The sequence below is a fragment of the Thermobia domestica genome, chromosome 12 (genome assembly GCF_964235325.1).
Source record: "Thermobia domestica chromosome 12, izTheDome1.hap1.1, whole genome shotgun sequence".
NCBI classification, from domain to species: Eukaryota; Metazoa; Arthropoda; class Insecta; order Zygentoma; family Lepismatidae; genus Thermobia; species Thermobia domestica.
In genome coordinates this window covers 217,520,336-217,547,638 of record NC_137465.1, presented here as the reverse complement: position 1 = coordinate 217,547,638, position 27,303 = coordinate 217,520,336, and positions in this window count along the sequence as shown.

Below are 27,303 nucleotides of genomic sequence, written 5' to 3'. Positions count from 1 at the left end.
CCAGTACTAAGTAGTAATTTAGTATGCTTCACATTATCTTAATTCACGATCATGGTTATTTCCCTATTAGAGCACCAATAATCGTAGTCAATTTAGGAAAATTTGCTTTTTATCAAAATCAAATTTTTCTCGCGTCGAGGTGGAGAAATTGTAATAATCTAAAATATTATTACAATTATACATGTATTTTTCTATATCCCTGTTAAATTTTAATTTAAAAAAAATATTCCCCTTTTAAATTCTTTCTCCGCCACTGCTTCTTTAATGACCACGTTATTTTGCTCTCCTCTCTTTAGTTTCGACATTAAAATTTCTATTTAAGTAAAATAAATGACTATAAACAAATAATATAAATCACGGGAAGGAAGGAAAATACTTTATAAAGATAGGGACCATCTCATCCAATGAGATGCGCTAGAACGGTTTCCTGTAGTTCGCTTCCATCTCTAACTTGATTGTTATAGGTCCTATTGGCATTTTGCCTTTAAACCATTGGATGATAGTGTACAAAGACTGCTAAATCTGTGATGTTAGCGTCTTTTCTTGAAGAACCTGTGTGAGCATAGGAGGGCCAACTGATGTAAGGAAAAATAAATAAACATATACATACCATTAGTGCTCCGTTTCAATAGGATTGGACAGACACGAATAACAGAGGTATGAAATAGTGAAATAAGCGGAAATCGAAACTAAAAGAACAAACTAACAGCAGAAAGTAATAAACAAAAGTGAACACAACAATAGTCATGTGGGCAGCCATGTTGCAGTAATTGGAATCGTAAATCCAGAATTTTCAATAGAAGAAAAATAAATAAATAGTGAAACGTTATTATAGGTATCTTCATCCAATAAAAATAACAGTATATCATTTCTTTTATGAAGCGTATTGTTGTTCTTTTATCATGGCAGCCCCATGCAATTTCTGTGCCGTTATAAACAATAACATAATGTCAAGTTAAGTAAGGGTGGCCCACCAGGGTACAAAAATGTAGTTCTTTCGGCGAGGCATCTGCCAGAGATCCTTGACTGATCTCTGCAGATGTCTTAAACTTGTAATATGTGATTTTATAACCATTGTTATCAATATTCCCCTCCACTCGGTGTAGAAATTGACCATTGCTTTGCAAACCGAGCTATATCGAAACAAAATTTAACAATCCACAATAGGTAAGAGTTCCACCGTAGTTAAGTATCACACCGGAAAATATAATTGTTGATTTTAGTTAATGTATTGTGTGATTTAGTCGTAGTAAAGGTCAAGGTCAGGTCCATGATATGTAGTATTGATTAGAGTATTTACTTATTATTTATTTGTTTTGTTTAACCTCATTTCTTTTAAATAATTTCAAGACTAAAATAATTATGCCGCGAGTGTTTTTCGATAATTTTCGTAAATTTGATTCAGTCCATGACATCCATTTAGTGAAAATATACGTATGAAAGTGCAAATTTTATTGTCAGGTGCAAGGGATGCATTATCGTTGTCTACTGTGTCGACTAGGGTGCCATCTGTTACCCTTCGCTCAATGTTAGTGTTTTGTTTCAATAGAACAATTTTCACCAAACTCCTGCGGCGAGTTTGATAAGTAGCTGCTAATATGCAGTTATACGCTTCAACAAAACAAAACAAAAAAAAAAGTGGTCTTGGGTTATTTTAAATATGAAGTTTTAATCTTGATATGCTGTTGGTAATTTCGTGTAGAAATTTAAGCCTAATGTGTTGGGAGTGAGTATTATTCAGTTATTTCAAGCAAATCCAGTTATTTCAAGACTGCAGAAAAGTGAGAGCGTGTTTCCGTGTTGTAAATGCTAGCCATGTCACTTACCTGGCTAACATTTACTCACATTAAAAAAAAAAGTATAGTTTCGTGGCGGTCTATAGGTGTAAAAGTAAATAAAGTCAAAATGTGTTTGACCGTGTTGTGGCCGTAACGTAATGTAATACTAATATAAATAAATAAATATAAATGTTTTATCGACAAGTGAGAGACTCTTGGGCCCAACACCAATGATAATTTATAAGAATATTGATAAAGACCCCATGGTATTTTGAGTATAGGCCACGATTAATGGAAGTACATGTGTAATGATGAGTGCGTGTGATATTTCGGCGTCTTGCGCTAACTGTATTTGTTGTTGACAAAATTGAATAGTTCGGTACGCGTTGGGAAAGGAAGGTTATTTTGTTGAGTTAGGTAAGAAGTTGCAGTGAAGGAAATTTAGATTTTAGGTAGAAACCAACAGCATAATAGTGAACTTTCTTAACGGAACAACTGACAATTGTTCAGATATAGTGTCAAAGTAGGTTTCATCAGTATATACACTTCATGTATATGGATTTTTTTTTACCCTACCACTTTCTTTAGGTACAAGTGCATGATATCATTTCACTAATGCGGATGGTCAACTAAAACTGTTTTATGAAAGTTATGGTCTTTATTCTCTGACGAACGGCAAAGAAATATTTTATCCCGAAGTCCAAACATTATTCCAAGCGGCTGACTTGCGTGGTGTGTTTCTGGCGTGCAGTAGACAACGTGTTGTATGTGTGTGTGTGTGTTGATTTGGGAGGATGCACATTTTGTTGTTTTCTGCGATTTCGTTTTCGTACTTTCGGAATCTGTTAAATGCAAGGAGAAAATCGATAGAGATGATGTTCAAACTTTATTATTGACTTACCACTACCGTAAGATAATACGCCGCTCCCTTTTTCCTCTTACGTTCTAGAAACGCGGCGCATGTCTGTAGCGAGCATGTCTTTGTGAGCTCATTTTGGGATTTTTGGCAGTTTTCTTTCCCAAAATGTCGGAATTTTGAATTATTATTATTATTATTTCTTATTATTTTCTTAGATTGGAGTCAGTGCTTTACTATTTTCCTGTCTTCTACGGACATTTAAAACTACCACGAATTTTTTTTTTAGAATATTCCAAAATTAAACAGGCAAACCCAACCTTCCGATGTAGTCGGCCGTAACCGACATGGACGTTTCTGGCAGATTACAGCGACTAGAGCGCGGGGAACCTAAGGGTAACGCCTAGGGTGTTTTCTCTTGGTTTTCCATGCTAGGACACAGCAATTCCAGCGGTCATGTCGGGACATTTCAATCCGCCCGATATTTGGGGGCGGTATTCGTTCGGAGTTTATGAAATAGTTTGGATATTCAGCGAATGTTTAAATGTTTTTTTTTCTTTTTTAGCGTGGGAAACTAACAATGTCCACTTCTTACTTCTTCTTCATACCTTGAAACTTATGCATGTGTTGAGGATTAACGAGGACTACGAGTTGGGAAATTTTCTAAATTAATGCTAGCGATATTTTTGGAGTAGGGGAAAATATATTTGGCATTTAAAATAGTTGCTAAGTTTTGAAAAAAAAAACGACTCGCAGTTTCGTTTACTCTCAACTAAGTAACTTTGACTGAATTTCTTTTGACTCCTGACTTTTTCTTGTTCTAAACTATCTCTTTATTTTTAATATTCCCCTATTTTCCCTAAACATGTTAATATATCTATATAAAAGTTTTAGTTTCAATTCGTAGTGGTTGTTAACTTTTTTTTTTTTTTTTTGCTGTTTATACATTGGTTTGTATTGTACACAATATATATATTATACTCAATGATTACGTTTCGGGCCTATCTGCTACCTTCTTCGGTCGTGTGTCTGGATTATGGCGAGCTGGGTTATTCAGTGGCAGATTAACATTTCAATACACTTGTTTTTTTTTTCTTTCTTTCTTTCCGGTTTCTTGCGATATAACTTAACTGACATCATATTTCCTCGTCGAGCTGAGTGCAAATACCCATTCTGTGTAGGAAGAATCACAATATAAAACTTGATTTTGTTCTCTCCCCTCAAACTTGTTACAGTTGTCAATACATTTGAATGTATTTAGAGAAAATTATTGATCTTACAAATACTATTTTTTTCTTTTACTCATATACTTAATTTTGAAGTAGCCTTGTTTTAATAATTTTGTTCACCCAAAGTCATTTTGTAACATATATAATGAAGTAAAGCTTCCTAGCGCCACAGAGCATTCTATATAAATATGTTGTACGCAGTGGAAATGGGGTTGAAAATAAAATTGAATTGTGACGCATATATTATATGATTACAGGGAATTGTAATGTTACGATGAAAAATATATAATTAATCATTACAAAATATTTGAAATAAGTAAAGAAATGTAAAGTTAGCCCTGTATTTACCGATTCTACATGATTTTTGTCGAGTCCCGACCTACCAGTACATTGTTCGAATTGCCATCTGGGGTGCTAGCCATATTTTGTTTGACTTTTTTTGTTTAATATATATATTTGCTGATTTTAATACAATTCATAGTACGATATTTGTGTATACGTATCATTCAATACTGTTAAAATTTTGTAAATTGGGTGAAGAGATATAGTTATGCATCAACTTCTCAGTGAAATAGTGATTTCAAAAATCAGTGATGGCAAGTAATATAGTAACAGTATAAACCAAGCACTCAGGAATACCAAATTATAATTTTTTTTTTTTCAACTTAATGAAATCAAAGTTAAGAAGCTGTCCCAGATCTCTCTCTCTCTATATATATATATATATCCTGATCTAAGAATTTTTTTTGTGGTCGTTATGTTAAGTGGAAGCAGAAACATATTAGTTCATGAAGTTATAATTGATACTACAACCCACCATTTAAATTCCTCATAATGACTAAATATGCTATTCCCGGATGAGACTTATGATTTCTGTGTGGAAATCAAATTTTCTTCAGGTATGATACGTATAAGTAAACCGATAAGGTTCCTTCAAGCAGATCAGTTGAAGCGCTGATCAGAAGCAGGGATATATATATATATATATATATATATATATATATATATATATATATATATATATATATATATATACAATTATGAAAGTGTGCTGTGTACTCTTAGTGAAATTTTGGAACTACAATCTAATCGACATAGGACCCGATATAGATTTTTTTTATCAAACGATTTAAGTTTTAAGTGGATGTGAGCGAAGAGACTCAACGTTCTAATTACTTCTAACCTCTTCAAGAATTTTGTTTTTATTATCTTTCGTTAGTTTGCTAACTTGAAACCCTTTCAAGTATCTTAAAGGAAGTGGTTCACTATTGGACGTTTTATTATCAACCATTCTTCGTATAGTATCAATCGTAATGCCACCTGATAGTGGAGCTAAAAAAAAAACAGATTTTGTTTCTTTTTCTAGACATGCTTATTAAATTTCACATATGCACACGCTATGAAACCTCCTAAAATGTGTAATATATCTATGTATATTAATTTCACTTATGTTTTAATAATTTGGTTACCGATGTGTTGGATACTTTAATAATCTCAAATGTAATACCGATTTCTTAAAACTTATTAGTTAAATCTGTTTTGCGAATGATAAAATTTTAAAATCTTGCTTTCGAATTTTATTATATTCTGTTATACAATTTTTTTTTCTTTTCTTCCAATCTTTTTCTGTATGTTAAAATGAATATTTCGTTTATTAAAATGTTTTGTGGAATTGAATTATTTGATTCAACATGTATTAGTAGTGAGTAGTACCTGACTTTTGACTTTAGTGTTTAGTATAATTTAGGAATATGTAATAAGATAGTTTTGGTGTGATACTAGTAATCTATGACAAGTCAACAGAATTACTTTAAACTTGGAAATCAATAAATATCAACATTTAACAGAGTTAACATCAAAAGCCTAATGAATAAAACATGAGGTGGTGCATCATCATGATAGAAGAAAATATTGAATACGGTAATTTAAGTTAACGGTACCATTTAATTAGAAATTCACTCTGAAATATAATTAGTACATTCATATCAATTCGCAGCTTACCAAGGAGGGTCTCGGTTCATATTCAATTATTTGGCGTAATTGAATATGAATCGGCCTAGTTCCAATTTACTGTTAACTTCGAATTTCTGATACTACAAGCAAACAATAGCATGAAATTACCTTAGAAAAGGTAATTTCGTGTCATTCTTTTTAAATTGAAAACCACTCGTCCTCATCCTCCGTTCTGGACACGGTCATATAACTAAAAGAAAATAAAATATAATTTCGGAAGTCCATTGCCTTTTAAAACTTTAATACCTTCATAAATCATTTAAATCCGTTAGGCTTATTACAATTGCCTTGGCGACCAACAAAACAAATTATAACCAGAATGTAGGAGGAGTGACGTAGTTGGGGGTTTCAAGTTTCATATTTGTCAGCTGGCAAAGAAACCCCCTACCCGTACACTTGGTAGGCTCTGTGTGGGACAATGGACAACATGGTTAGGAATTTGTAATTACACGTATGAAGTGGAAAAATACATTAGCCTAACTACTATACGTACTGTAGTTTATTAAGAACTTTCAAAAATATATAAATAATAGGTTAAACTATTTATTTCATTCAAAAACCTGGGGGGCCTAGGCAGTGACGACGCCAGCTTTAAGTTCTTAGGGGGGCAAAGGAGGGGCAGATACATTTTCGGGGGGGGGGCAGCTATTTGCCATACCAAAAATGACATATTTATTACGTTTGACTTATTTTACATTACATTGTGTAATTTCGTTGCTGTTTTCATATTAGACCTATATGGTTATAAATTAAACTTATTCCAAGTAAAATTTGTAACTAACAAATAAGTAACGTCTGAAGAAGAAATATTTTTCAATAAATCTTTTGAAACCTAAACATAAATTGAATTACTTTCGCGTATGCTACAAGTAACACATTCGTCTAGTACTATATGCTACGTCTCTCTCTCTCTCTCTCTCTCTCTCTATATATATATATATATATATATATTATCTGGGTCTGATAATGTGTCTGATGAAGGCAAAGTTAATTTGCCGAAACTGTAACGCTATTATTTATTAGTTAATATATGCTTTGCTCAGAATTTGTCTGTTAATTTATACAAGAATAACAAGAGTTCCAAAAGTAGTGTCTTTTATATTAGAGTCCTCGAACTGCGCCCTTCTAACAAACTTTCTGCAAATTGTGACGGAATCATTGCGAGTTGTTGTGTTTCAGAAATACATGGGTAAATAGACAATTTTTATTAAGACAATTAACAAAAGTCAACAAGAATAGGGATGGCGAAAGAAACCTTAAGGAGAAAGAAAATACTATTTTGTGGGACTTTAAACAAAGAGTTTAGCAAAAGACTCATAAAATGCTTCGTGTGGAGTTTTCTACTTTACGGGTCAGAAACATGGACATATCGCAAAAATGATTTAAAAACGACTGGAAGCTTTCGAAACGTAGGTGTGGAGAAGAATGGAGAGAATTAGTAGGGTCAAACAGAAAGCGAATAAGAGGATGTTAGAAAAGAAAAGATCAATTTTTAGATATTATTGAAAAGAGAAAGAGAAACTGGTTGGGACGATGACTGAAAAGGAACTGTAGCATGAGAGATGGGCTGGAAAGTAAGGTGGCAGGAAAAAGAGGGAAGGGAGAAAGAGGCTACAATTTATTGATGGTATCAACACAGAAAAATCGTACGTGAAAATGAAGAGGATAGTGGAAGAACGTGGAGCACGGAAACTTCTCACTTGTCGCAAGTGACTTGCAAATAACAACAGAATATCTATTGATGATGAATATTTTTCAGTGGTAATTATACTATTTTGGTTAAGGAACTCTTTTTTTCCTTACAGAATCCTGGGATGGCACTCTAAAAAGAAAAAATGAAATCTCTCAGTTAAATGTTTCATGATTATACCCTTTAGGCTAAGGAGACGATGATTAAGCAAATGAATGGTGATATAAGAATTTTTGGAATGAGAAAGTGGAAGGAACTGGAGTACCCCGAGAAAACCCATAGATGCAATGTTCTCCATCACGAGCTTACTTAGCCGGAGATCGAAACAGAAACCCCACGCAACAGAGGTAAGCATTCAACCACCTAGCCACCGTGCCCTCCTCTAAAAAGAAAAGACGCACATATCGCTCCTAGAAAGGAGAAAGGTGCTAAACGCCACTTTCCTTGATTTCCAACTAAGTACATATCCCGACTACGCGTTTAATGTTGTGCAGAAAGGAGACAAGTGGCAGGAGACAATATGAAAAGTATGCAGTGAAAACTGAATTGTAGAAGAAAGAAAGAATCGGAATTAATTAGGGTTTCATTCGTTTTTACACATCTCCTGAGAAATTTGCATTTAGGCGCTTGGCACTTTTCTCTTTTCTGGGGGCGATATAATAAAAAAGTTAATAACACTAAACAAGTAGACTTTAAACCATGCAAAATACTATAAAAATTCACGTATTAAATATAAAAATATTAGATGATGTAACAGAAACAAGAATTTTGGACACGTATTATATGTTAGAAGAATATTTTTTAGCATTTCCTACTGTTTAGTACAAATCCAAGTAATGTGTTATTCATTCCACTTATGTTTATGAAACTTGAGTTTTGAGGCATTCTTTGCCGAGAAATACTGTAAGTATTTAGTAGGCAAGGTCAGTGCGATAGTACTGTCATGTTTTGTCCATTTGTCTCTTGAGCATTATCTTCCCACGACATCAGGCATTTCTAGTCTTCTCTCGATTGGTCTCGAAAACGAGACGAGACGAAACTTGTTTCAGTGTTGCATATTTCAAAATCATTGTACGAGTTAACAAAGAGAATTTATCAACGTTTAAAGATGCATTAGTCATTACATAATATGCTACAATAATAAATGTTGTTAGAGCTCCTTCGTGGCTAAGTGGTTAGCGTATGCGCGCTTTTAGGGTGGGAGACCCGGGTTCGATTCCCGGCGGGGGCTCATGTAGTTCGGATTCCCACATTAATCAGTATTTTCACGTCTTATATAGCCTCGCTGCTGAAAGGGACGTTAAACTAACATCAACTCAACTCAATAATAAATGTTATATCATATCTTACCTCTCGTGACGTGACAGAATTCTGATAAGTTCTGGATGAAATTAAGAAAAAAATAATCACAACATAAATTTACATGAAAGGAGACGAAACGAGAATTATTGTTGAAGGATATAGGTAAATCCTCTCTACGCGAAAAAGCTATGACAGACACACACGCATTTAGTTTATTATTATAAGAGACACACTTTATCTGTCTATCTGCTATCTGAGACACTTTATTTCAAACCAAATTCTAACATAAACAAAACTTAACTGTTCGAATTTAGCTTTACAAAAATAACTGAAATGAGATTAAATATCTAGTTTTGAGATTAAATATCTAGGACGAATAATGTCACTACTCCATTCCCCTGGATTTTATCCTCTGACGTTAGATAACCGCGCAAACAAAATGTAAGGTTAGTTGCATACATGCAAGGCGTTTTAGAATTCGAAAGAAATATGCTCACATTTTCGCACACAATTTGACCCTCCGAGCCGAAAAGTGAAAAAAAAAACAATAAATAAATAATTTTTTCTCAATGCAAAACGCTGATGGTAGATACGCACATATTATTTTACTATTATTAAAGCTGAGACACTATCAAAAACCAAATATTAACACAAACAGCACATAATTGCTCGAAGTTAGCTTTACAAAATAATAACTGAAATGAGATGAAATATCTAGCTTTACGTCAACGCTTATATTCTATAAGCTAAATGAAACGGATGATTAATAAAATTGAATGCTTATGAAATAATTAGTGAAATGATAATGTAGGAGAAAGAGGAAGAATCTCGAGAAAATCCACGGACACAACGGGAAATCCAATCGAACCAGGGACATCTCGCTCCAGAGCTAAAAATAACTGTTTATCAACAGATGTAAGAATTGGGCTTCAATTTTACGCTCCAATGTGGCTACGTCGACAGCAGACGCTTACTGCACCAAAAAGATCAGGTGAAGAATAGCCATAGACAAAGAAGGATTAAACAAGAAAAGGCCACTCTTAACTAGCAGCCCTTAATAGTGGACTTAAGAAGAAGTTGGTCAAGTGCTATACACCTAGGTGAATGGACTGTATGGTTCAGAGACTTGGACATTACGGAAGTTAGGGAAGAAATATTTAGAGAGCTTCAAAACGTGATGTTGGAGGAAGGTGGAGAAGATAACATGGACAGAGAGAGCAACAAAGAAAATGTTTTAAAACGGATAGGAGAGAAGAGGACGTTTCTATCCAGCATCCTTCGTAGGAAGGCCAATTGGATTGGAAACATCTTTAAAAGGAATGGTCTTCTTCATACCGTAATAGAAGGAAAGATGGAAGGAAAGCGAGGAATAGGAAGAAGAAGAACATAACTAATCGATGATTTGAAAAATAGAAGAAAATATTGGAAGTTAAAAGAGAAAGCTGAAGATCCAGAAAAGTGGAAGAAACAATTCCAGGCCCAAATCTACAATAAAAAATCATTTCTCCCAGAGCCTGTCAAAAGGCAGAATACTTTAATAATAATAATAATAATAATAATAATAATAATAATAATAATAATAATAATAATAATAATAATAATAATAATAATGTGGCTGTATAAATAGGTTGCAAATAAACTCACGACCCACTGAACTCCCAGTTGGTCTAGTGGATTTTGCCCTTAGTGCGTATAATCTCGGGTTCGATTCCTAGAGGGAGCGCACTATAATATTTCAGATCTTACTTTATACTCTATTTTGTTTTTCTAGGTCCTTACTATTGACAAAGGGTAGAATATAAACTAATCAATCAATTCTGTAAGCAAAAGTATGAATCCTTATGTTTTCTCGTCTAATATACGTATGTCTTCTCTCTCTCTCTCTCTCTCTCTTTTTTTTTTTTTTTTTTTTTTTTAGAGTAACGACCTAGAGATATGCCTTTTGACTAAAGAAAAAGGTGATTAATGAAAGTGAAATTAAATTTCTTTGTGCTTTCCCAACCGTGAATCGAACTCGAGACTATGTGCACCAAAGCCCACAGTCTAGCCACTAACCCAGAGTGAGGGCTTATTATCAATAATGCAGTAGGTTGGGAATAATTTGAACCTATTTATGCAACTACATAGGAGCATAAAATTGAAGCCCTATTTTTTTTTTTTTACATCTGTTGATAAACATTTGTCTTACCTTCTGGTGTTAAAGGTCCTTAGTTTGATCCCAGCCTAAATGATTTTGTGGTGGACATCATCGTGCCCTTGGAACTCTTTGAGGTTAGAGACGATTGACCGCATCAAGTTTTTGTTATGGGTGAAAAGCTTGAGCGATATTCGATAGGGGGGACACACGTTTTTCACCCATAAAACAAAATTTACACGGTCAATCGTCCTGAGCAGTGTTTCTTCCAGACATGTTTTTTTGGGGGGCCCTGCCCCCCCCCCCCAGAGCTCTGAGAGTGTTAGGACTCAATTTTTCTGAAAGAACGACTGGTCCTAAAGTTTGGATTCTGTGTATCGAAAATACATCGAATCTATACGCTGGAGTCCGGTGAATACTTTTTTTTTTATTTTTTTTTTACTGTGTAATAAAATATAATGTGTATCTGTCATCAACTTTTGGCATAGAAAAAGATTCACCTATAGACTTTACTAGATCTTTTTTTTTTTTCGGTTTTCGGCTCGGAGGGTCAAATTATATGCGAAAATGTATGCATGTTTGTTTTGGTTTTTAAAACGCCTGATCCCTATGCAACCAACATTACATTTTTTTTTGCGGGGTCACATAATATCAGAGGTGAAATACTCGGGGAATGGAATAATGGCATTATTCTTCCTCTATTTTTATCCACATTCTGAATTAAGCCCGGCAACGATGGAAGTTTGTAGTTACTAATCTCATAATCGACGTCTAATGTAAAGTAAAGATAGTTCCTCTTTCGTGTTAGGACAATAAGGTCGCCCAGGGCTGTGATAAAGGCTCCACACTTTCTTGCCTTGGGCGGAGGTGATGTAAACAACACGACGCTCCAGCCCTTTTACTTTCCCAGGTATCAATTTTAAAGAGGCATTGAAACAAGTGTAGAGTGATAAATACAGTATTTCCCGCCTTCACAACCATAATGTACTGACTATTTATTGTACCGCAGCTTTCGATATCTAATGTAGAACTTGAGCTCCTCCGTGGCTAAGCGGTTAGCGTACGCGCCTTGGCGTGGGAGACCCGGGTTCGATTCCCGGCGGGAGCTCATGTGGTTCGGATTCCACGTTAATCAGTAGGTCCACGTCTCATATAGCCTCACTGCTGCAAGGGACGCTAAACTAAAATCAACTCAACTAATGTAGAACTTGAAAATATTAGAAACAACACATTCGAAGGACCAAGCTTTCAAATTCGCTGTTCTGTCAAATGTACTGTCAGTAGCTCAAAAAGTGCTCTTTTATACAAATCATAAAGTCAAGAACTATTAGTTAATCATTAACACTAACTCTTAATGAGTTCAGTTTACGAAAACCTCCAGTACATGTCGACTCTGTCTGTCCGTCCAAGAGGCAAAATTTCAAAAACTACTCGATGGATCACCATTAATTTTGGCCAGGACGTACTGTAGAAGGTCAAAAATTAGGAATGGAGTTCATTGATGGAGTTAATCCAAACAGTTTTCCTCAACACATTGCCAATAGAAAAAAAAATCGATCCCCCATGTATCTATGGGAGAAATCACAGATAGTATCCTTGCTTAATGGACTACCCGCATTGCTCTTGGGGTTAGCGGGTTAGTATAATGCTCAGGATGGAAAATATGTATCTGTCCGTGGAATAGAACACTAAAATGAAACGAAATAACTTTCTACTCGGCAAGTTTGAAGACTTAAATATGATCTTATTTCAAATATGCATTCATCTTATTTCAGTTTTTGAGTAAAGAATAAAAGCTGAACAGACATACAAAAATTCAAACGTCAATTTACGTTGATGTGTAACGTGACAAGCCAAACTTCTTCCCATCGTGTACAGTTTGAGTCTGCTACTTGTTGTGTGGCGAAATATCAATTGCCGATTGTGTCCTTGTGGATTGACGGAGCGAAGTTCCTCCTGTGAACTTTTAAGGTGAGTTAAAAGCAGCATTATTAACCAATAGAGGGCAGCAATTTTTTCTCTGCCTTTCCAATATATTTTGTATGCAGAGACAATATTCAAAATAATTCCAAACAATGTCAAGAGATCAATATTCAAAATAACTCAATTAATGTCTAAACATCCATATTCTAACTTTGTCCAGAAACAAACTGAATAATTTATCAAGGGATTCTCCGTACAGGTTTTTGACAGTTTTCTTTCTATGTTAAGAGAGAGTCGTTACTGCAAGTATGTTTCTGGAGAGCAAAAAATTAAGTGTTCTTATCAACGAATAACTAACTAACTCCATGGAATATGGAACCCGGAGGTTCAACACCACGTTCACAGAAGTCTCCATTGACTTCTATCCTTAGCCAACTGAATCTAGTTTCTACTTTGTATTCATATTTCTGCGAAATCCATCTGTCCTTCCATCTGGCCCTAGGTCTTCCTAATTGTCGTTTTCCTATTGAATTTCCATTTAAAACTTTGAAAGCGTTTTTACTATTTTCTATTTTGGCTACATGACCTTCCCACCTGAGCCTCATAGACTTGATGATCCTGATAATGTTTGGTAAACCGTATAAATTATGCAGTTTCGTTATGAAGTTTCCTCCAGTCACCATTCCCGTTCTTCTCTGGTCCAAATATTCGTCTCAGGATTTTGTTCTCAAATACTTTCAGAATACGTTCTTCTCTCAGAGTAAGCGACAATGTTTCGTAATGATACAGCACAACAGGCAGAATTATCGTTTTATATATTTTAAGCTTCAGATTCCTCGACAGAATTCGCGACGACAAAAGATTTTAAACTTAATTATAACACGAATTCCCTGCTTTTAGTTGACATTTAATTTCTTCGTGGATATGATTTTTTATTTGTTAATATTGATCCTAGATATTTGAAAGTGTCTACTTTGTCGAAAGTATTTTCTGATATTTTGACGCATCTATAATTTTCCGTATTACGATCCCAACGAACTTCCATGTACAAGTATCTAGTTTTCTCTGCATTTACTTCTTAAACCCATTTTAAGCAAGGGCGCCGATTTCTCTGTAATTTTTTTGGGGGGGGGCATTCAGATGCAGAAGGTATATATGTGAGGATTTTAAGACAAATTGCATTCAAATTATGCAAAATATTGTATATTCATAAATACAATACGGAGGCCCACATGAGATTTGGGAGGCCCAGGTCCCCTTCGCCCCCCTCAGGATCGGCGCCATTGCTGCAAGCGTTTAATAAGATCTCTTCAATTTTTTTCTATTGTAAGCCTGTGATAAACAACAAAGGAAACAAAATAATTAAAAACTGTACAGATTATTTATTGATTAACTCCTTAACATAAAGCTTGCGTATATTCGAGCTTTAAATTTTTACAAAAATTAAAAACTGGAGTATATTCGGGCATCATCACTGTTGAACTGTACGAAGTTTAAAATCTCGAAAATGACCGTTTGCCCACATTTTTGACGAGAATACTCGAGATTTTATTAAAGGAAGATTTTAGGGCTACATATGTCATTATTGCCTTCATTAGAAATAATTCCATTGAGAAAACGCTCTTTCAGAAATAATCGGTATGTTCAGGGGTTAATGATTTATTTTTGTAATAATACTAATTCCAACTACACATTTTTTAAAGAAAATGAAAAGCTTTAGTATAACCAAAGGCGTATTTAGGATTTTGTTTCGGGGGAGAGCTATGTACAACCCGTGGTGCATTTTAATGAAGTTATGCATATAACAAATTTATTTAAGAGTTGCTTGAGCCCGATAGCCACCCCCTAAATACGCCACTGAGTATAACTATATAAACTTAGAATGTGATGTTTACATAGAATACTCTTAGATATCAAATCATTTTTTAAAATAATATTTGTCATGTTACACTGAGAAAAATCCGTTCTCCGGACAGCGGTATATTCTTCAAATATACGGTATCCTCTTGCTTACTATAGAAATCAGTACGGAGCATACGTTATCCGTATGCTACATAGGCACTGCCCTTAGATGTTACATCATGTCGTTGCAGGATGTCTAACATCTAACAGTTTTCCGTATATCACTTACATATACTTATGTTACCTTGGTCGGCTATATGTTATATACGTCCATTTGTATGTGAGATCCTGACCGCCTACATTGTTTCATACGTAAAGTGCGTATAGATGGAACACTTATACAGAAAGTATTGTAAAACATGCGTTTTCAGTTATACGTCTGCTGTACGTTAAGTCCAAAAACTACAGGAATTACGCATGTAACCTATCTTTTTAAGTACGCCACCTACAATTTTTTTTCTCAGTGTATTCTTCTCATATAAAATCTGACACTTCATTCCCCGGATATGTGCTATGTCACCATAACAGTAACGAATTAGAAGTGTTATGAAAATGCTGTCCGTTTTTGTTTTCGACGAACGACAAGAATTGTTGTATTCAGTACAGTATCCAAAGATGTCAAGGTCCTTAAAAGGCTATGAATATGGAAAATGCGCAGTTGATAGTCAACTGTTTATTACTATGTTTACATATTATAGCCAGTTGTCTCTAAAATATTTTCTATCAACATGCTCTTCCTGGAATAAGTTTCGTTTTAAAGAATTGACACATCTAAAAATTCTTTTCAAGGTAGAAATGAAACAATGAAGTCATTCGTTTGTCATTGTTCAAAAATGAAAGCATTAAAGGTTTTTTAGAAAAGAAAAAAATAATAGTGAATAACAATCGTGATAAATGTCACATACTATGTCAGTATGCTTTGGAATACAATAGATAAGATTTGAGATGACCTATTGCTTATGGTCAATCACCTGATCTACTAATTAACTATACAACCAGGATCAGAGCCGCAACTATTGGGGAGCAAGAGGGAGGGTGCCATTTTTCGCAAATTCTAATAGCAGGCCTGCCCTATTGAACTAATCAATTGGAATTACCAACAACTTTCTATTGAACTAATCAATTGGAATACAATTTTCAGTGCTGCATAGAAAATTAGGTTGTCTCTACGCAGGGGTGTCATTTGGGAAAGATAGAAGGCAGTCCAATAAATTTGAGAGGTCCATAATTTTAATCGATTCTTCTAATATAGCAATAAAAACCTTGAAATTCTAATGTCGTTGGAGCATCTTGCTCCACCCACTACACACTGGCAAAATCTGAAATGACACTATTTGGGGCCAAAGACAGTTGAAGTACTAGTGATGCTGTCCATTGTAGAAGCAAAACAAAGATTCTTCTTTTAATATATTTTCAATGCATTATATTCACTATATTACGGTAGACTTACGATAATCCGGCTCCTTCAAGACTTGGCCAATGCCAGATTATCAAAAATTCCGGATTTTCGGGTAATTGTCTTCCATGATCTAAACATTAAGTCGTACACTTGATAAAGCTATAACATGATGTTTGGCAGCAAATATTGATTACCAGGAACAATAGGATTATCATTCCAACTCAAATGCGCAGTATAACCAAAATAATTTTATTCTAAATTTTAAAGAATACAGACTGATACACTGTACTGTTCCGATTAGTCTCGAACCATGCCGAACGCTTTTGAAAAAAGAAAATGAAATGAAATCTTTAAGTTTAACATCCCACGGTTATGCCGGTTAGGCTAAAGGGGACGGTGATCATGAGAAATGAGTGAAATAGTGGAATGAAGAAAGTGGGAGGAAACGGGAGAACCCCGAGAAAACCCACGAGCACGGTTTTGTCCACCACCCGAACGCTTTTGAGCATTGCTTACAGATGTGATCGGCTGATTTGACTTGCATACAAGCATTTACAATTTTTAAGTAAAACTCGGCCATGTTGGTGCCGGACCATCGGGCATTCCGAGCTGTTGGATAAGGGACTGATGGAAGTCTACTGTACATAAAAATCAATGATTTTTTTAACGTTATTTTTACGTTTTGTGTAACCTGGGAAGTTGAGAGGGGTAATTTACTCCCTCATTATTGACTAATTTCAACACCAAGAAATAAGGTTTGTGGAAGAGCCTGGTGAAACATTCAGTATTCTATTAAAATCCAACAATTTTTAGGAAAGATAGTCGTGAAACATAGTTCTAAATCGCTACAGGGGGGGAGGGAGAAAGCTAAATTCACTCCCACACTCTTGACTGATTCTAAAATCAAGCGTTGGGATGACTGTAAAATCTCAAAATATCATCGATACTCCACTAAAACAAGTTTTTCAAACGGAAGATATCGTTGACATTATTATTATTAATTGATGGGGTTAATTCACTGCTTATTCTTCATTGATCCTAAATCCATGCCATAAGAATCTTTGGAGAGACTCAAAGGAAATATGAGGGGGGGATACGGTAAGAGCCCTCTCCGTTGGTCTAGTGGCTAGCACGTGCGCCTTTGGTGTACGGGGTCCCAGTTTCGATTCCCAATGAGAGAGCCTTTAACTGTCCTTAATGTTTCTGTGTTCATGTCCCCGTCGTTCAAGCTTACTAGGAAAACAAGTAAAACAATGAAAAAAAACTACGTATGTTACTGAGGAACGTTCCGTAAATCAGTTAACTCTAAAAAAATGGTAAAGCACTTATCTCTGGTGTGTGGGATTCCCGGTTCTACCCCCGGCCAAGTAAGTTTGTGGTGGACAACATCGTGTCTGTGATTTTCTCGGGGTATTCTCATTTCCTTCTACATTCTCATTCTACTAATTCTTCCATCATCATTTACTTGCCTTAATCATTGTCTCCCTTAGCTTAAGGACATAATCGTGGGACGTTAAACCGAAAGATTTTATTTTAAAGGAAATATGCAACATCTTGCTTCAAAATCAAATGCTATACAGGGTGATTCAGAACAACACCGACAACATTTGGGAGGTGATTCCTGACACCAAGATAAGACTAAAAGTATACATCAACCTGGGTGTACAAATGTTTCCTTTCGGAGTTACAAGGTGCGGAAAACATGAAAAAATGATCTTTAAATGTCCATAGTTCCAAAACTATGGGACCTACCGTAGTCGGGTCAAGACTTAACTCACGAACTGCTATGTGCGCTATCCAAAAATACGTGTTTCAAAATCCTAAGGTACTCACGCAACAATTTTTATAGAAACAGTTTGGCTACGGGCATTTAATTTGAAGTACTCACACACTATCTCTATAAAAATTGTTGCGGAAGTACCACAGGACTCTGAAACATAGATATTTGTATAGGGAACATACTAGTTTCTAAGTGAAGTCTTGAACCGACTACGGTAAGTCCCATGCTTTTGGAGCTATGGGCCTTTAAAATTAGTTTTTTCATGTTTTCGGCAGCTTATAACTCGGAAAGGAAGCATTTGTGCACCCAGGTTGGTCTATACTTTTCATCTTATCTTGGTGTTAGGAATCACCTCCCAAACGTTGTCGGTGTTGTTTTGAAACACCCTGTATACTGTATTTTACCAGAATTATCGTGAAATTCGTTTGAGGAGGGGGAGAGTAACCCTTACATTCTTGACAGATTTTAAAACCAAGCAGTGGGGTGATTTAGAAGTATCAAAGAAAATATGTTCCAACTTGCATCAAAATCGAGACATTTTGGTAGAAGTTACCAAAGAAAATTTTTTTCTTATATTATTTACATTAAGAAATTTCGAATTTGGAGGAAGTCTATTCTTGACTTATTTTAATCGCAACTGATGGGATCAATTGGGACACTCTAAAGAAAATATCGTGAGTGCGCAAATATAAACAGCTATGTAACATTTTCGTCATTGAGTCACATACTACAATATGCAGAAAGCTATGTTGCATCTTCCTTTCCATTCCTATCTAGTTATATGTGAACTCGTAATAGTTTTCTCGTAATAAGGGGAAAATGACACTTATTCATAATGTAAATGATAAGGAAGCACTTTTTTCTTTCTGAACAGTAAGAAGTTCTGCACATACAGATTTTTCGAGGTGCAGCGATGATATACCTGTATAGCTTACTATGTTTTTTTTTTTTTACAAAATCAAAATCGAGTATTTTTTCACGTAGTCTACACCAGAAATTTGTTTTGTATCAGTTTGGTGTGAATGAAATATCTGCTCTAGGTGTGTCATTTCCAAAGGCAAAAACACGAAAACTACAATACCAATACCTGGTTAATCAAAATATTCACCATCTGAAACTACATACTTGTGCCATCGCTCAGTCCAGGTGCGCACGCAGAAAACTTTGCTGGGAGAGTCCAAATTATATTTTGGTGGGGGGAGTACAATACATCTATGAAACATTGAACCTGTCTTATTCTGCACAGAAAAGACGATAGGTAATTGTTATTTAGTACCACTTATATTTTTAGAAAATAATTATAGAAATAGATTATTTTATATATATAAAAAAGAAAGTGTACTGATGAGGCATAAAATCTAAGCATAAGCCTACATTAATCATTTCTCTATTAAACAAGTACAGTTCAGTTAAGAAAGTCTACAAGTGTTCGTTGAGATACGATTTTTTTTGGGGAGTTGGATGGGGGTCCGGACCCGGTAGACTGCTTGTGGGTGCGCCCCTGACTTATCCAAAGATTAGATTTTGCGGCGAAAGAACTGTGAGATCTTTGATGCGAAGAAGGCTCTGAGATCACTGATTTTGCACCCCCCCCGGATCATCAGCGAAAGTCTTTCTTCCCGAAGAAGTTACTGCGAAGTCGGAATCAAAGGGGGTCGCGATATCGGGGGAATACGGTGGATGAGGAAGTATTTTATACTACAACTCATGAAGAGCCTGCACCGTCCCTTGCGCTACATGTGGACGAGCAATGTCATTCAACATGATTATACCATGTTTAATAATCATTACTGGATACACCCGGAGAAGTTTGCAGTGCACTTTAGAGAGCTCAACACTTTAACGATCAGCACTAATGATTCTGAAAATCTTTAAGATTTAAGGTCACATGATTATGCCCAACAGAATAAGGGAGGCGATAATTAAAGCAAGTGAACATTACGCAAAGATGATAAGAAATGACTGGAAGCTTTCGAAATGTGGGTGTGGAAAAGAATAGAGAGAATTAACTGGATTAAGCTGAAAACGAATGAGAGGGTGTTAGAAATGGTAGGGGAGAAAAGAACGGTTTTAGTTATTATTGAAAAGGGGAAGAGAAACTGGTGGGAACATTCATAAAGAAGAAACTGTATTTTCAAGGACGTGCTGGAGGGTATGCTGGCAGGAAAGAGGGAGGGAGAGAAGGAGACTACAATTGATGGACAATATCAAAACAGAAAAATCGTACGTGAAGACAAATAGGTTAGCTGAAGATCGTGGAGCATGGAAGCTTCTCGGTTGCGGCAAGTAACCTGCCAATAATGACAGAATACCCTATGATGATGATTATGATACTAATGGATGAACTTTTGTTGTGTTACAGTATTTGTGGATTTCCACCAGTTGTCGAATGAATTTTATACAGTTGGAATTCCAGTATAACAATGTACGTTATTGCATATTATATCTTTAATAAATTTCTTTAATAATCTTTACTCTGAGTGCAGTTACAAAATAGCGACAATGAAGAGAAACGCTAACCCATCGCTGGATTTGGGCTGCTTATGGGAATGGCTTAGGAAACGGTAGAATCCCGAGAAAACCCACGCACACGGTGTTTGTTCACCACAAAGCTCACGTGGCGGGAGCTGGGATTGAACCAAGAACCACACGCACCAGAAGTGAACGCTCTGCCACTGAGCTACCGTGGTCCCATTCTGTATTTGATAGTGAGTAATAAACGAATATTAGTACAAAACCGTAGATTTTAAGCACACTAAGACACATAAAAGACTTTAAATTGTTGAAGTGGACTGGAAGTGGAGCTTTATGTCCACCTATATTTAATAACGAAATAACTTGAATTGGTAACAGAACAAATCTCAAGGTTTTTTTAGCACAAAATAACACAAAACATTGGCGTATATAGAAAAAAAGTCAACTTCTAGCACGTAGGAACTGGAGACTTGCCTCCTCCTGTGTTTGGTGGTAGAATAACTGAAAATCCTAACAGCGCAATGCTCATGATTTGCAGCACAAAATTTTGGAAAGAAAACCTTTCAAGTAAAGTGGAGGGGAGTGGGTTAGGGTTGCTTACGAGACGAAACAAATTTCCTTGACGCGATGCAGTCAAGATAGAGCTCTTTTAATAGTAACAAATACACACACGAAAACAATGCAATACTTTCAAGACATGTTTTCGAAACAAGATAGACTAAAATGCTTGTCACATAAGCAGCCCCAAGAGAAACGGAAACATGAACCTCTTTAAAGAGCTTGCAGCCCGTATCTACGGGGTGTCTAGGGAAGCCGGGCCCCCATAAATTTTTTCGTGCCCCCCCAAAAAAAATTCACGGTAGGCCTGGAAATGAACTATAATATGGTTGGATCGGGCCCGCCCTAACTTCTGCCGCCCCCCCCTACATTTTTTGGGCTGGCTACCGGCCTGAGAGCTTGTTGTACTCCTTGTAAACAAAATTGGTGGAGCTCATAGTTATAATCGTTATTGTTATATTGACCATAAACAGAGTGATAATATAAAACAATGATTCGAAGTTGATTCAATCTCTAGGACCTATGTTGTGTAATAAACGGAGTACACATGGAACCATTTATAGTATATGATTAAAACTTTTTTTAACTTTTCATTGGTTGGTTGATGGGATAGAAATTTATCGTCCCTTTCAGCATCACAAGGGATATGAAGCGTCATCTATAACAACGTGGGATCCGAACTTCAATCAGTCTTCAAAGGAAATCGAACCCGTGTCCCCCGTGCTAACAATACAGCCACGAAAGAGTTCACTTCTTTTCATGCAGCAACCATGATTTCATATGTAATACTTTGGAAAATACACTATATTGAAATCTTGTGAATTATTTATAGCGTTCTACTAATTTCCAGTCTATATTTTCAGTACAGCATCCTACAAACCTTTTTCAGTTATACGAGAAGAAATTGTCCACTCTGTCTCGTAGGTTAATGGCACCAATAAGCATTAGCCATTCTAGGCAAATGAGCTAGAACTGTTCGGGTAAAAAATGACATTCTTAATGGTTACGAGACATCTTTGCCCGGACATAGCTTCTTTTTTCGGGCCCTAAAAGCAGTGTTGAATTCAGGCATATTCAACATGAGGCTGTGTCCCCACTAGAATATATGCGCTGCTTCTAGAATATCTATACACGTGCATTGAAATTTTTGCTTTTTTCTGTTTAATTTTTTTCGGAAATAAAAGTCTTAAAAGCAAACATTTTTGTTTTTTAAAAGAAAATTAGTTTCTTCTTTTGCCAAGTTCATTGTTCTAATTAAAGAACCTCGTTCTCGTATAAGTCGAAGTTAAATAAAAACTTGGAAATTAGATACAGGCGCACACAAACACTTTACAACGTTAATTAGGAAAAAAATTTCAGTATGTTGATTATTGCAACCTACCAGACAATAATGTGACAGTTCTTTTAACCTCATTTGTAATTTGGAGAAGATATGTGTTTGTTCCGTAGCAGTTTTGTGTTGTAAGCCACCGCTAATTGTTTTATTCTATACACGAGCGCTGGTGAACGATTATTAGTGAGTGAGACTTCGGAGTGTTAGGACGTAAGAAACGCCTGTCAGCTACGTGAAGTTATTGGCATGTTGTTATTTTATTTTAAGTGTCAGTGTTATGTGGTGTTCTTCCAGTATTGAAATCATCAGGACAATAAAATCAGCAGATAAGTACTAAGCTCTTATTTTTATTTTGAGATAGCTTGATTGGCTTAACTACATTCCCTTTTCAACTGACTGATCTTCATTAGTGAATAGTGAAAAATGGTGCCGAAACCAAAGGAAGGTTATTTCTGGATTAGAAAAACATACCTTTAAGGAGGAAGAATCGAGGGAACATTCAAAAACATTAATATATTAATTTCTAAAGTCATATACTGTGTATTGCTATCGACTGCACGACATTTCACATTTAAAGAAAGAAGAAGAAAAAAAAAAAAGAACTGCTTGTAACAATTACCTCTATTGTTGAGCTCGCAGTTGAAAAGAAAGAAAGCCGATCTTGCTACTGTATTTTAAGAAGCAGGAAAGTCAAGTTAAAAATATTTTCATTATTTAAAGCTTATGTTAATAAAATAGATTATAACATTGAGATATTTATATAATCCTTACTAGTGGAACTTTTTGAGCTTAATAATTGACTGTATTTTATTGTCAGAACTAAAACATTTTAATTAGAAACGGTAAACCTTAATCTCACGTTACGTATCAAATCTTGTTTTTTCATATACGAGGTCATGTCTATAACACGCATTTATAATAATCTTAGCCAACTAGCCTATGTTATTTCATTCAGTGTATATTGACTCATTATTGTGTTATTAATGATATTTTATGCAGATATTTACATATCTATAGTGTAAAGAGAATAAATTTATATATGCCATAAATCTTGTATGCCGGTTCTCACGAGATCAAAGAAAATGGAAGCAGAAAACATTCAGAAGTTATTGACAGGACTGAAACAGCAAATGGAGAACATGTCCCTTGAAATGAAAGAGCAACAAGAGAAGACACGAGAAGAAATGAAAGAACAAAAGAAGATACAAGAACAAATAAAAAAGCAACAAGAAGAAATAAGAGAAGAACAAGAGAAAATACGAGAACAAATGAAAGAGCAACAAGAGAAGACACGAGAAGAAATGAAAGAACAAAAGAAGATACAAGAACAAATAAAAAAGCAACAAGAAGAAATAAGAGAAGAACAAGAGAAAATACGAGAACAAATGAAAGAGCAACAAGAGAAGACACGAGAAGAAATGAAAGAAGAACAAAAGAAGATACAAGAACAAATAAAAAAGCAACAAGAAGAAATAAGAGAAGAACAAGAGAAAATACGAGAACAAATGAAAGAGCAACAAGAGAAGACACGAGAAGAAATGAAAGAACAAAAGAAGATACAAGAACAAATAAAAAAGCAACAAGAAGAAATAAGAGAAGAACAAGAGAAAATACGAGAACAAATGAAAGAGCAACAAGAGAAGACACGAGAAGAAATGAAAGAACAAAAGAAGATACAAGAACAAATAAAAAAGCAACAAGAAGAAATAAGAGAAGAACAAGAGAAAATACGAGAACAAATGAAAGAGCAACAAGAGAAGACACGAGAAGAAATGAAAGAAGAACAAAAGAAGATACAAGAACAAATAAAAAAGCAACAAGAAGAAATAAGAGAAGAACAAGAGAAAATACGAGAACAAATGAAAGAGCAACAAGAGAAGACACGAGAAGAAATGAAAGAAGAACAAAAGAAGATACAAGAACAAATAAAAAAGCAACAAGAAGAAATAAGAGAAGAACAAGAGAAAATACGAGAACAAATGAAAGAGCAACAAGAGAAGACACGAGAAGAAATGAAAGAAGAACAAAAGAAGATACAAGAACAAATAAAAAAAGCAACAAGAAGAAATAAGAGAAGAACAAGAGAAGATACGAGAACAAATGAAGAAACAACAAGAGAAAATACGAGAAGAAGTACAAAATGGAATATATGAGTTGCAAGAAGAGTTAAAGAGAGAGGCGAATAGACAGCGTGACGATATGAAACAAGAAATCGATGAACGATTTGAAGTAATAAGGGATGAGATGAAGCAATTAAGCGATAAAATTGAAGACGTGCAAGAGAAGCAAGGTCAGCTACACGAAGGATTAGGTGCAGTTAAAGCGCAATGCTATAACACTAATTTGAGGTTGGCTGGAGAAATATTAGCGGTTAAAGAAGAAGTAGGAGATGTGAAACGTGAACTGCAAGTAGAGTGTCAACAGATGAATAGTTCCACATTGGAGCAAGTTTCATATAATCAAGAACAAACGGAGCAACGTATGGCCGCATTGCAGAAAGGATTACAGGACCTAGAAAGTAAACAAAACACTATTGAAAAGGATCTTCGCCTATTGCAAGAAACTTCTGAAGAAAATGCTCGGGAAATCCGAACAGAAGCTGAATTGCAAATTCAGAAACTGAGAACTGATATTCAAACAGTAAGATCTCATATTGAAGAGCATCCGGAACAACTCGCAAGATTTGATTGTAGGAAGATGAAACAACCAGCGTTGGACTTACCAGTAACTTCCATGCCTAAGTTACGAGAAAAAAGAAAACTGAATTATTCCGTTACCAGTACATCTGAAGATGATAGTGATGTTGACCGGCGGAAGGTGAGTGACGAAGAATTATTTTTAAGATCACATCACAGGCAGCGAAAGCATAACCGTCGCCCAATTAGAACGTATAATTTGGGAGATTTGAGACATTTTGTCCGTTATGATGGCTACGTCGGCTCAATGACCGCTCAAAGATTTATCCAAAGATTCGAAGCCCAAGCTCGTATCCAGGGCATTCCGGAAGAAGAATTTTTGAAGATAATACCGTTGTTGCTAGATGGAAGTCCACTTCATTGGTTTGAATTGGAACAAAGTAACTTCTACTCCTATTACGATTTTGTTTCTGCATTTTTGCGTCAGTTCCATAGTGAGACGGCAACTGCACAGCAACTTGAGGCCATCCGCAACAGACGATTTAACCCGAAGCTAGATAAGTCGGTTGTTGACTTCTGTATAGAGAAATTTAAACAAATGAAAGAACTTCAACCCGGTTTAAGTGATCCATCTCTGTTAGCAGATTTACGAAGACTCCTACCCTATGAATATCAGAAAGCAATACTCGGAATTCCTTTCCACACCATGAATGACTTTGTCTGTGCAATTCGCAACATTGAAAGCTTCAATATTAATCCACCTAAGTCTACAGGATGGAACAGAGACTCACGTATGACACAAGAAGTAGGTCGACAGCAAGAAAATACCAGCCATGGACAACGACAAAATTATTGGGTTCGTAATGTAAATACATCTCAACAAACAGATCCAGGTCCCACATCAGGAGAAAGTTCACGGCGTTTCCAAGACTCCAGAAACGATTACTTTCGAGGAAGAGTTACGTCCCAAAGAGGCCGACGTCAGAGAAATAGAAGAGAACGATGGTATAGAAAACGTAAGAACAAGTGGAGGAACTTTAACGCATACCACAACGAGAATCAGCGACAGCCTGAAGCTGATCAATGGACACGGAGTAACGAGGATGAAGAAGTGCGACATGCCTATCGTGACCCTCAAGAGTTCACACGAGCGACAAGCGAAACTAGAGATGATCCACCTCTCACAAGAGAGAGACACAATAGACACTCACCAAGTCCAAACAGAGTGTAGTTTCATAAGATATTCAGTATAGCCGTTATGATTTGTTATCTTGACTCAAGTATTGTTACGTCATCGTATATTCATACAAACATTTTATCATAAACTATGTGGATAATAATCGTCATATTCTAACTTAAAAGAATGTTACGTATAAAGGAATTAATGCTAAGTGACTGAAATAGTTACGTTTTTCTTTACTTTTAATAAGAAGTTTATTGACTCATTTCATATGTCAGTTGTATGTGTAACGGTCATAATATATTGTCTCTTTTGTAGTTTATAATGTAATATCTACCAGAGTTGATTTACTAACATATTCGTTTAACTTTCACACATGCCAGAGTTCTCGAATATGACTCAATTTTACAAATGTGAGCATATCCGGTCCCACGTTCGGACGCCAAGTTGTGACAGTTCTTTTAACCTCATTTGTAATTTGGAGAAGATATGTGTTTGTTCCGTAGCAGTTTTGTGTTGTAAGCCACCGCTAATTGTTTTATTCTATACACGAGCGCTGGTGAACGATTATTAGTGAGTGAGACTTCGGAGTGTTAGGACGTAAGAAACGCCTGTCAGCTACGTGAAGTTATTGGCATGTTGTTATTTTATTTTAAGTGTCAGTGTTATGTGGTGTTCTTCCAGTATTGAAATCATCAGGACAATAAAATCAGCAGATAAGTACTAAGCTCTTATTTTTATTTTGAGATAGCTTGATTGGCTTAACTACATTCCCTTTTCAACTGACTGATCTTCATTAGTGAATAGTGAAAATAACAAGTAGCGAGTTTCGATTGGACAGACTCCTGCTCCTCTGTTGCAATCTAGAACAGAGCCCCTTAAATTTTCATTGCCCCCCTTGTACAAAACTCTAAACTGAACACTGACTAAGAATTATTATTATTATTATTATTATTAATTAATTAATTAATTTATTTATTTATTTATTTTTGAAAATGGTACCGGTACAGACAAGTGTTTCAACTTCAAGATTCGTAATATATGTATATACAGAAGAGTCAAAATTATGGGAAGATAAATCAAAAATGTATTATATCCAACTTTTTTCATCCATT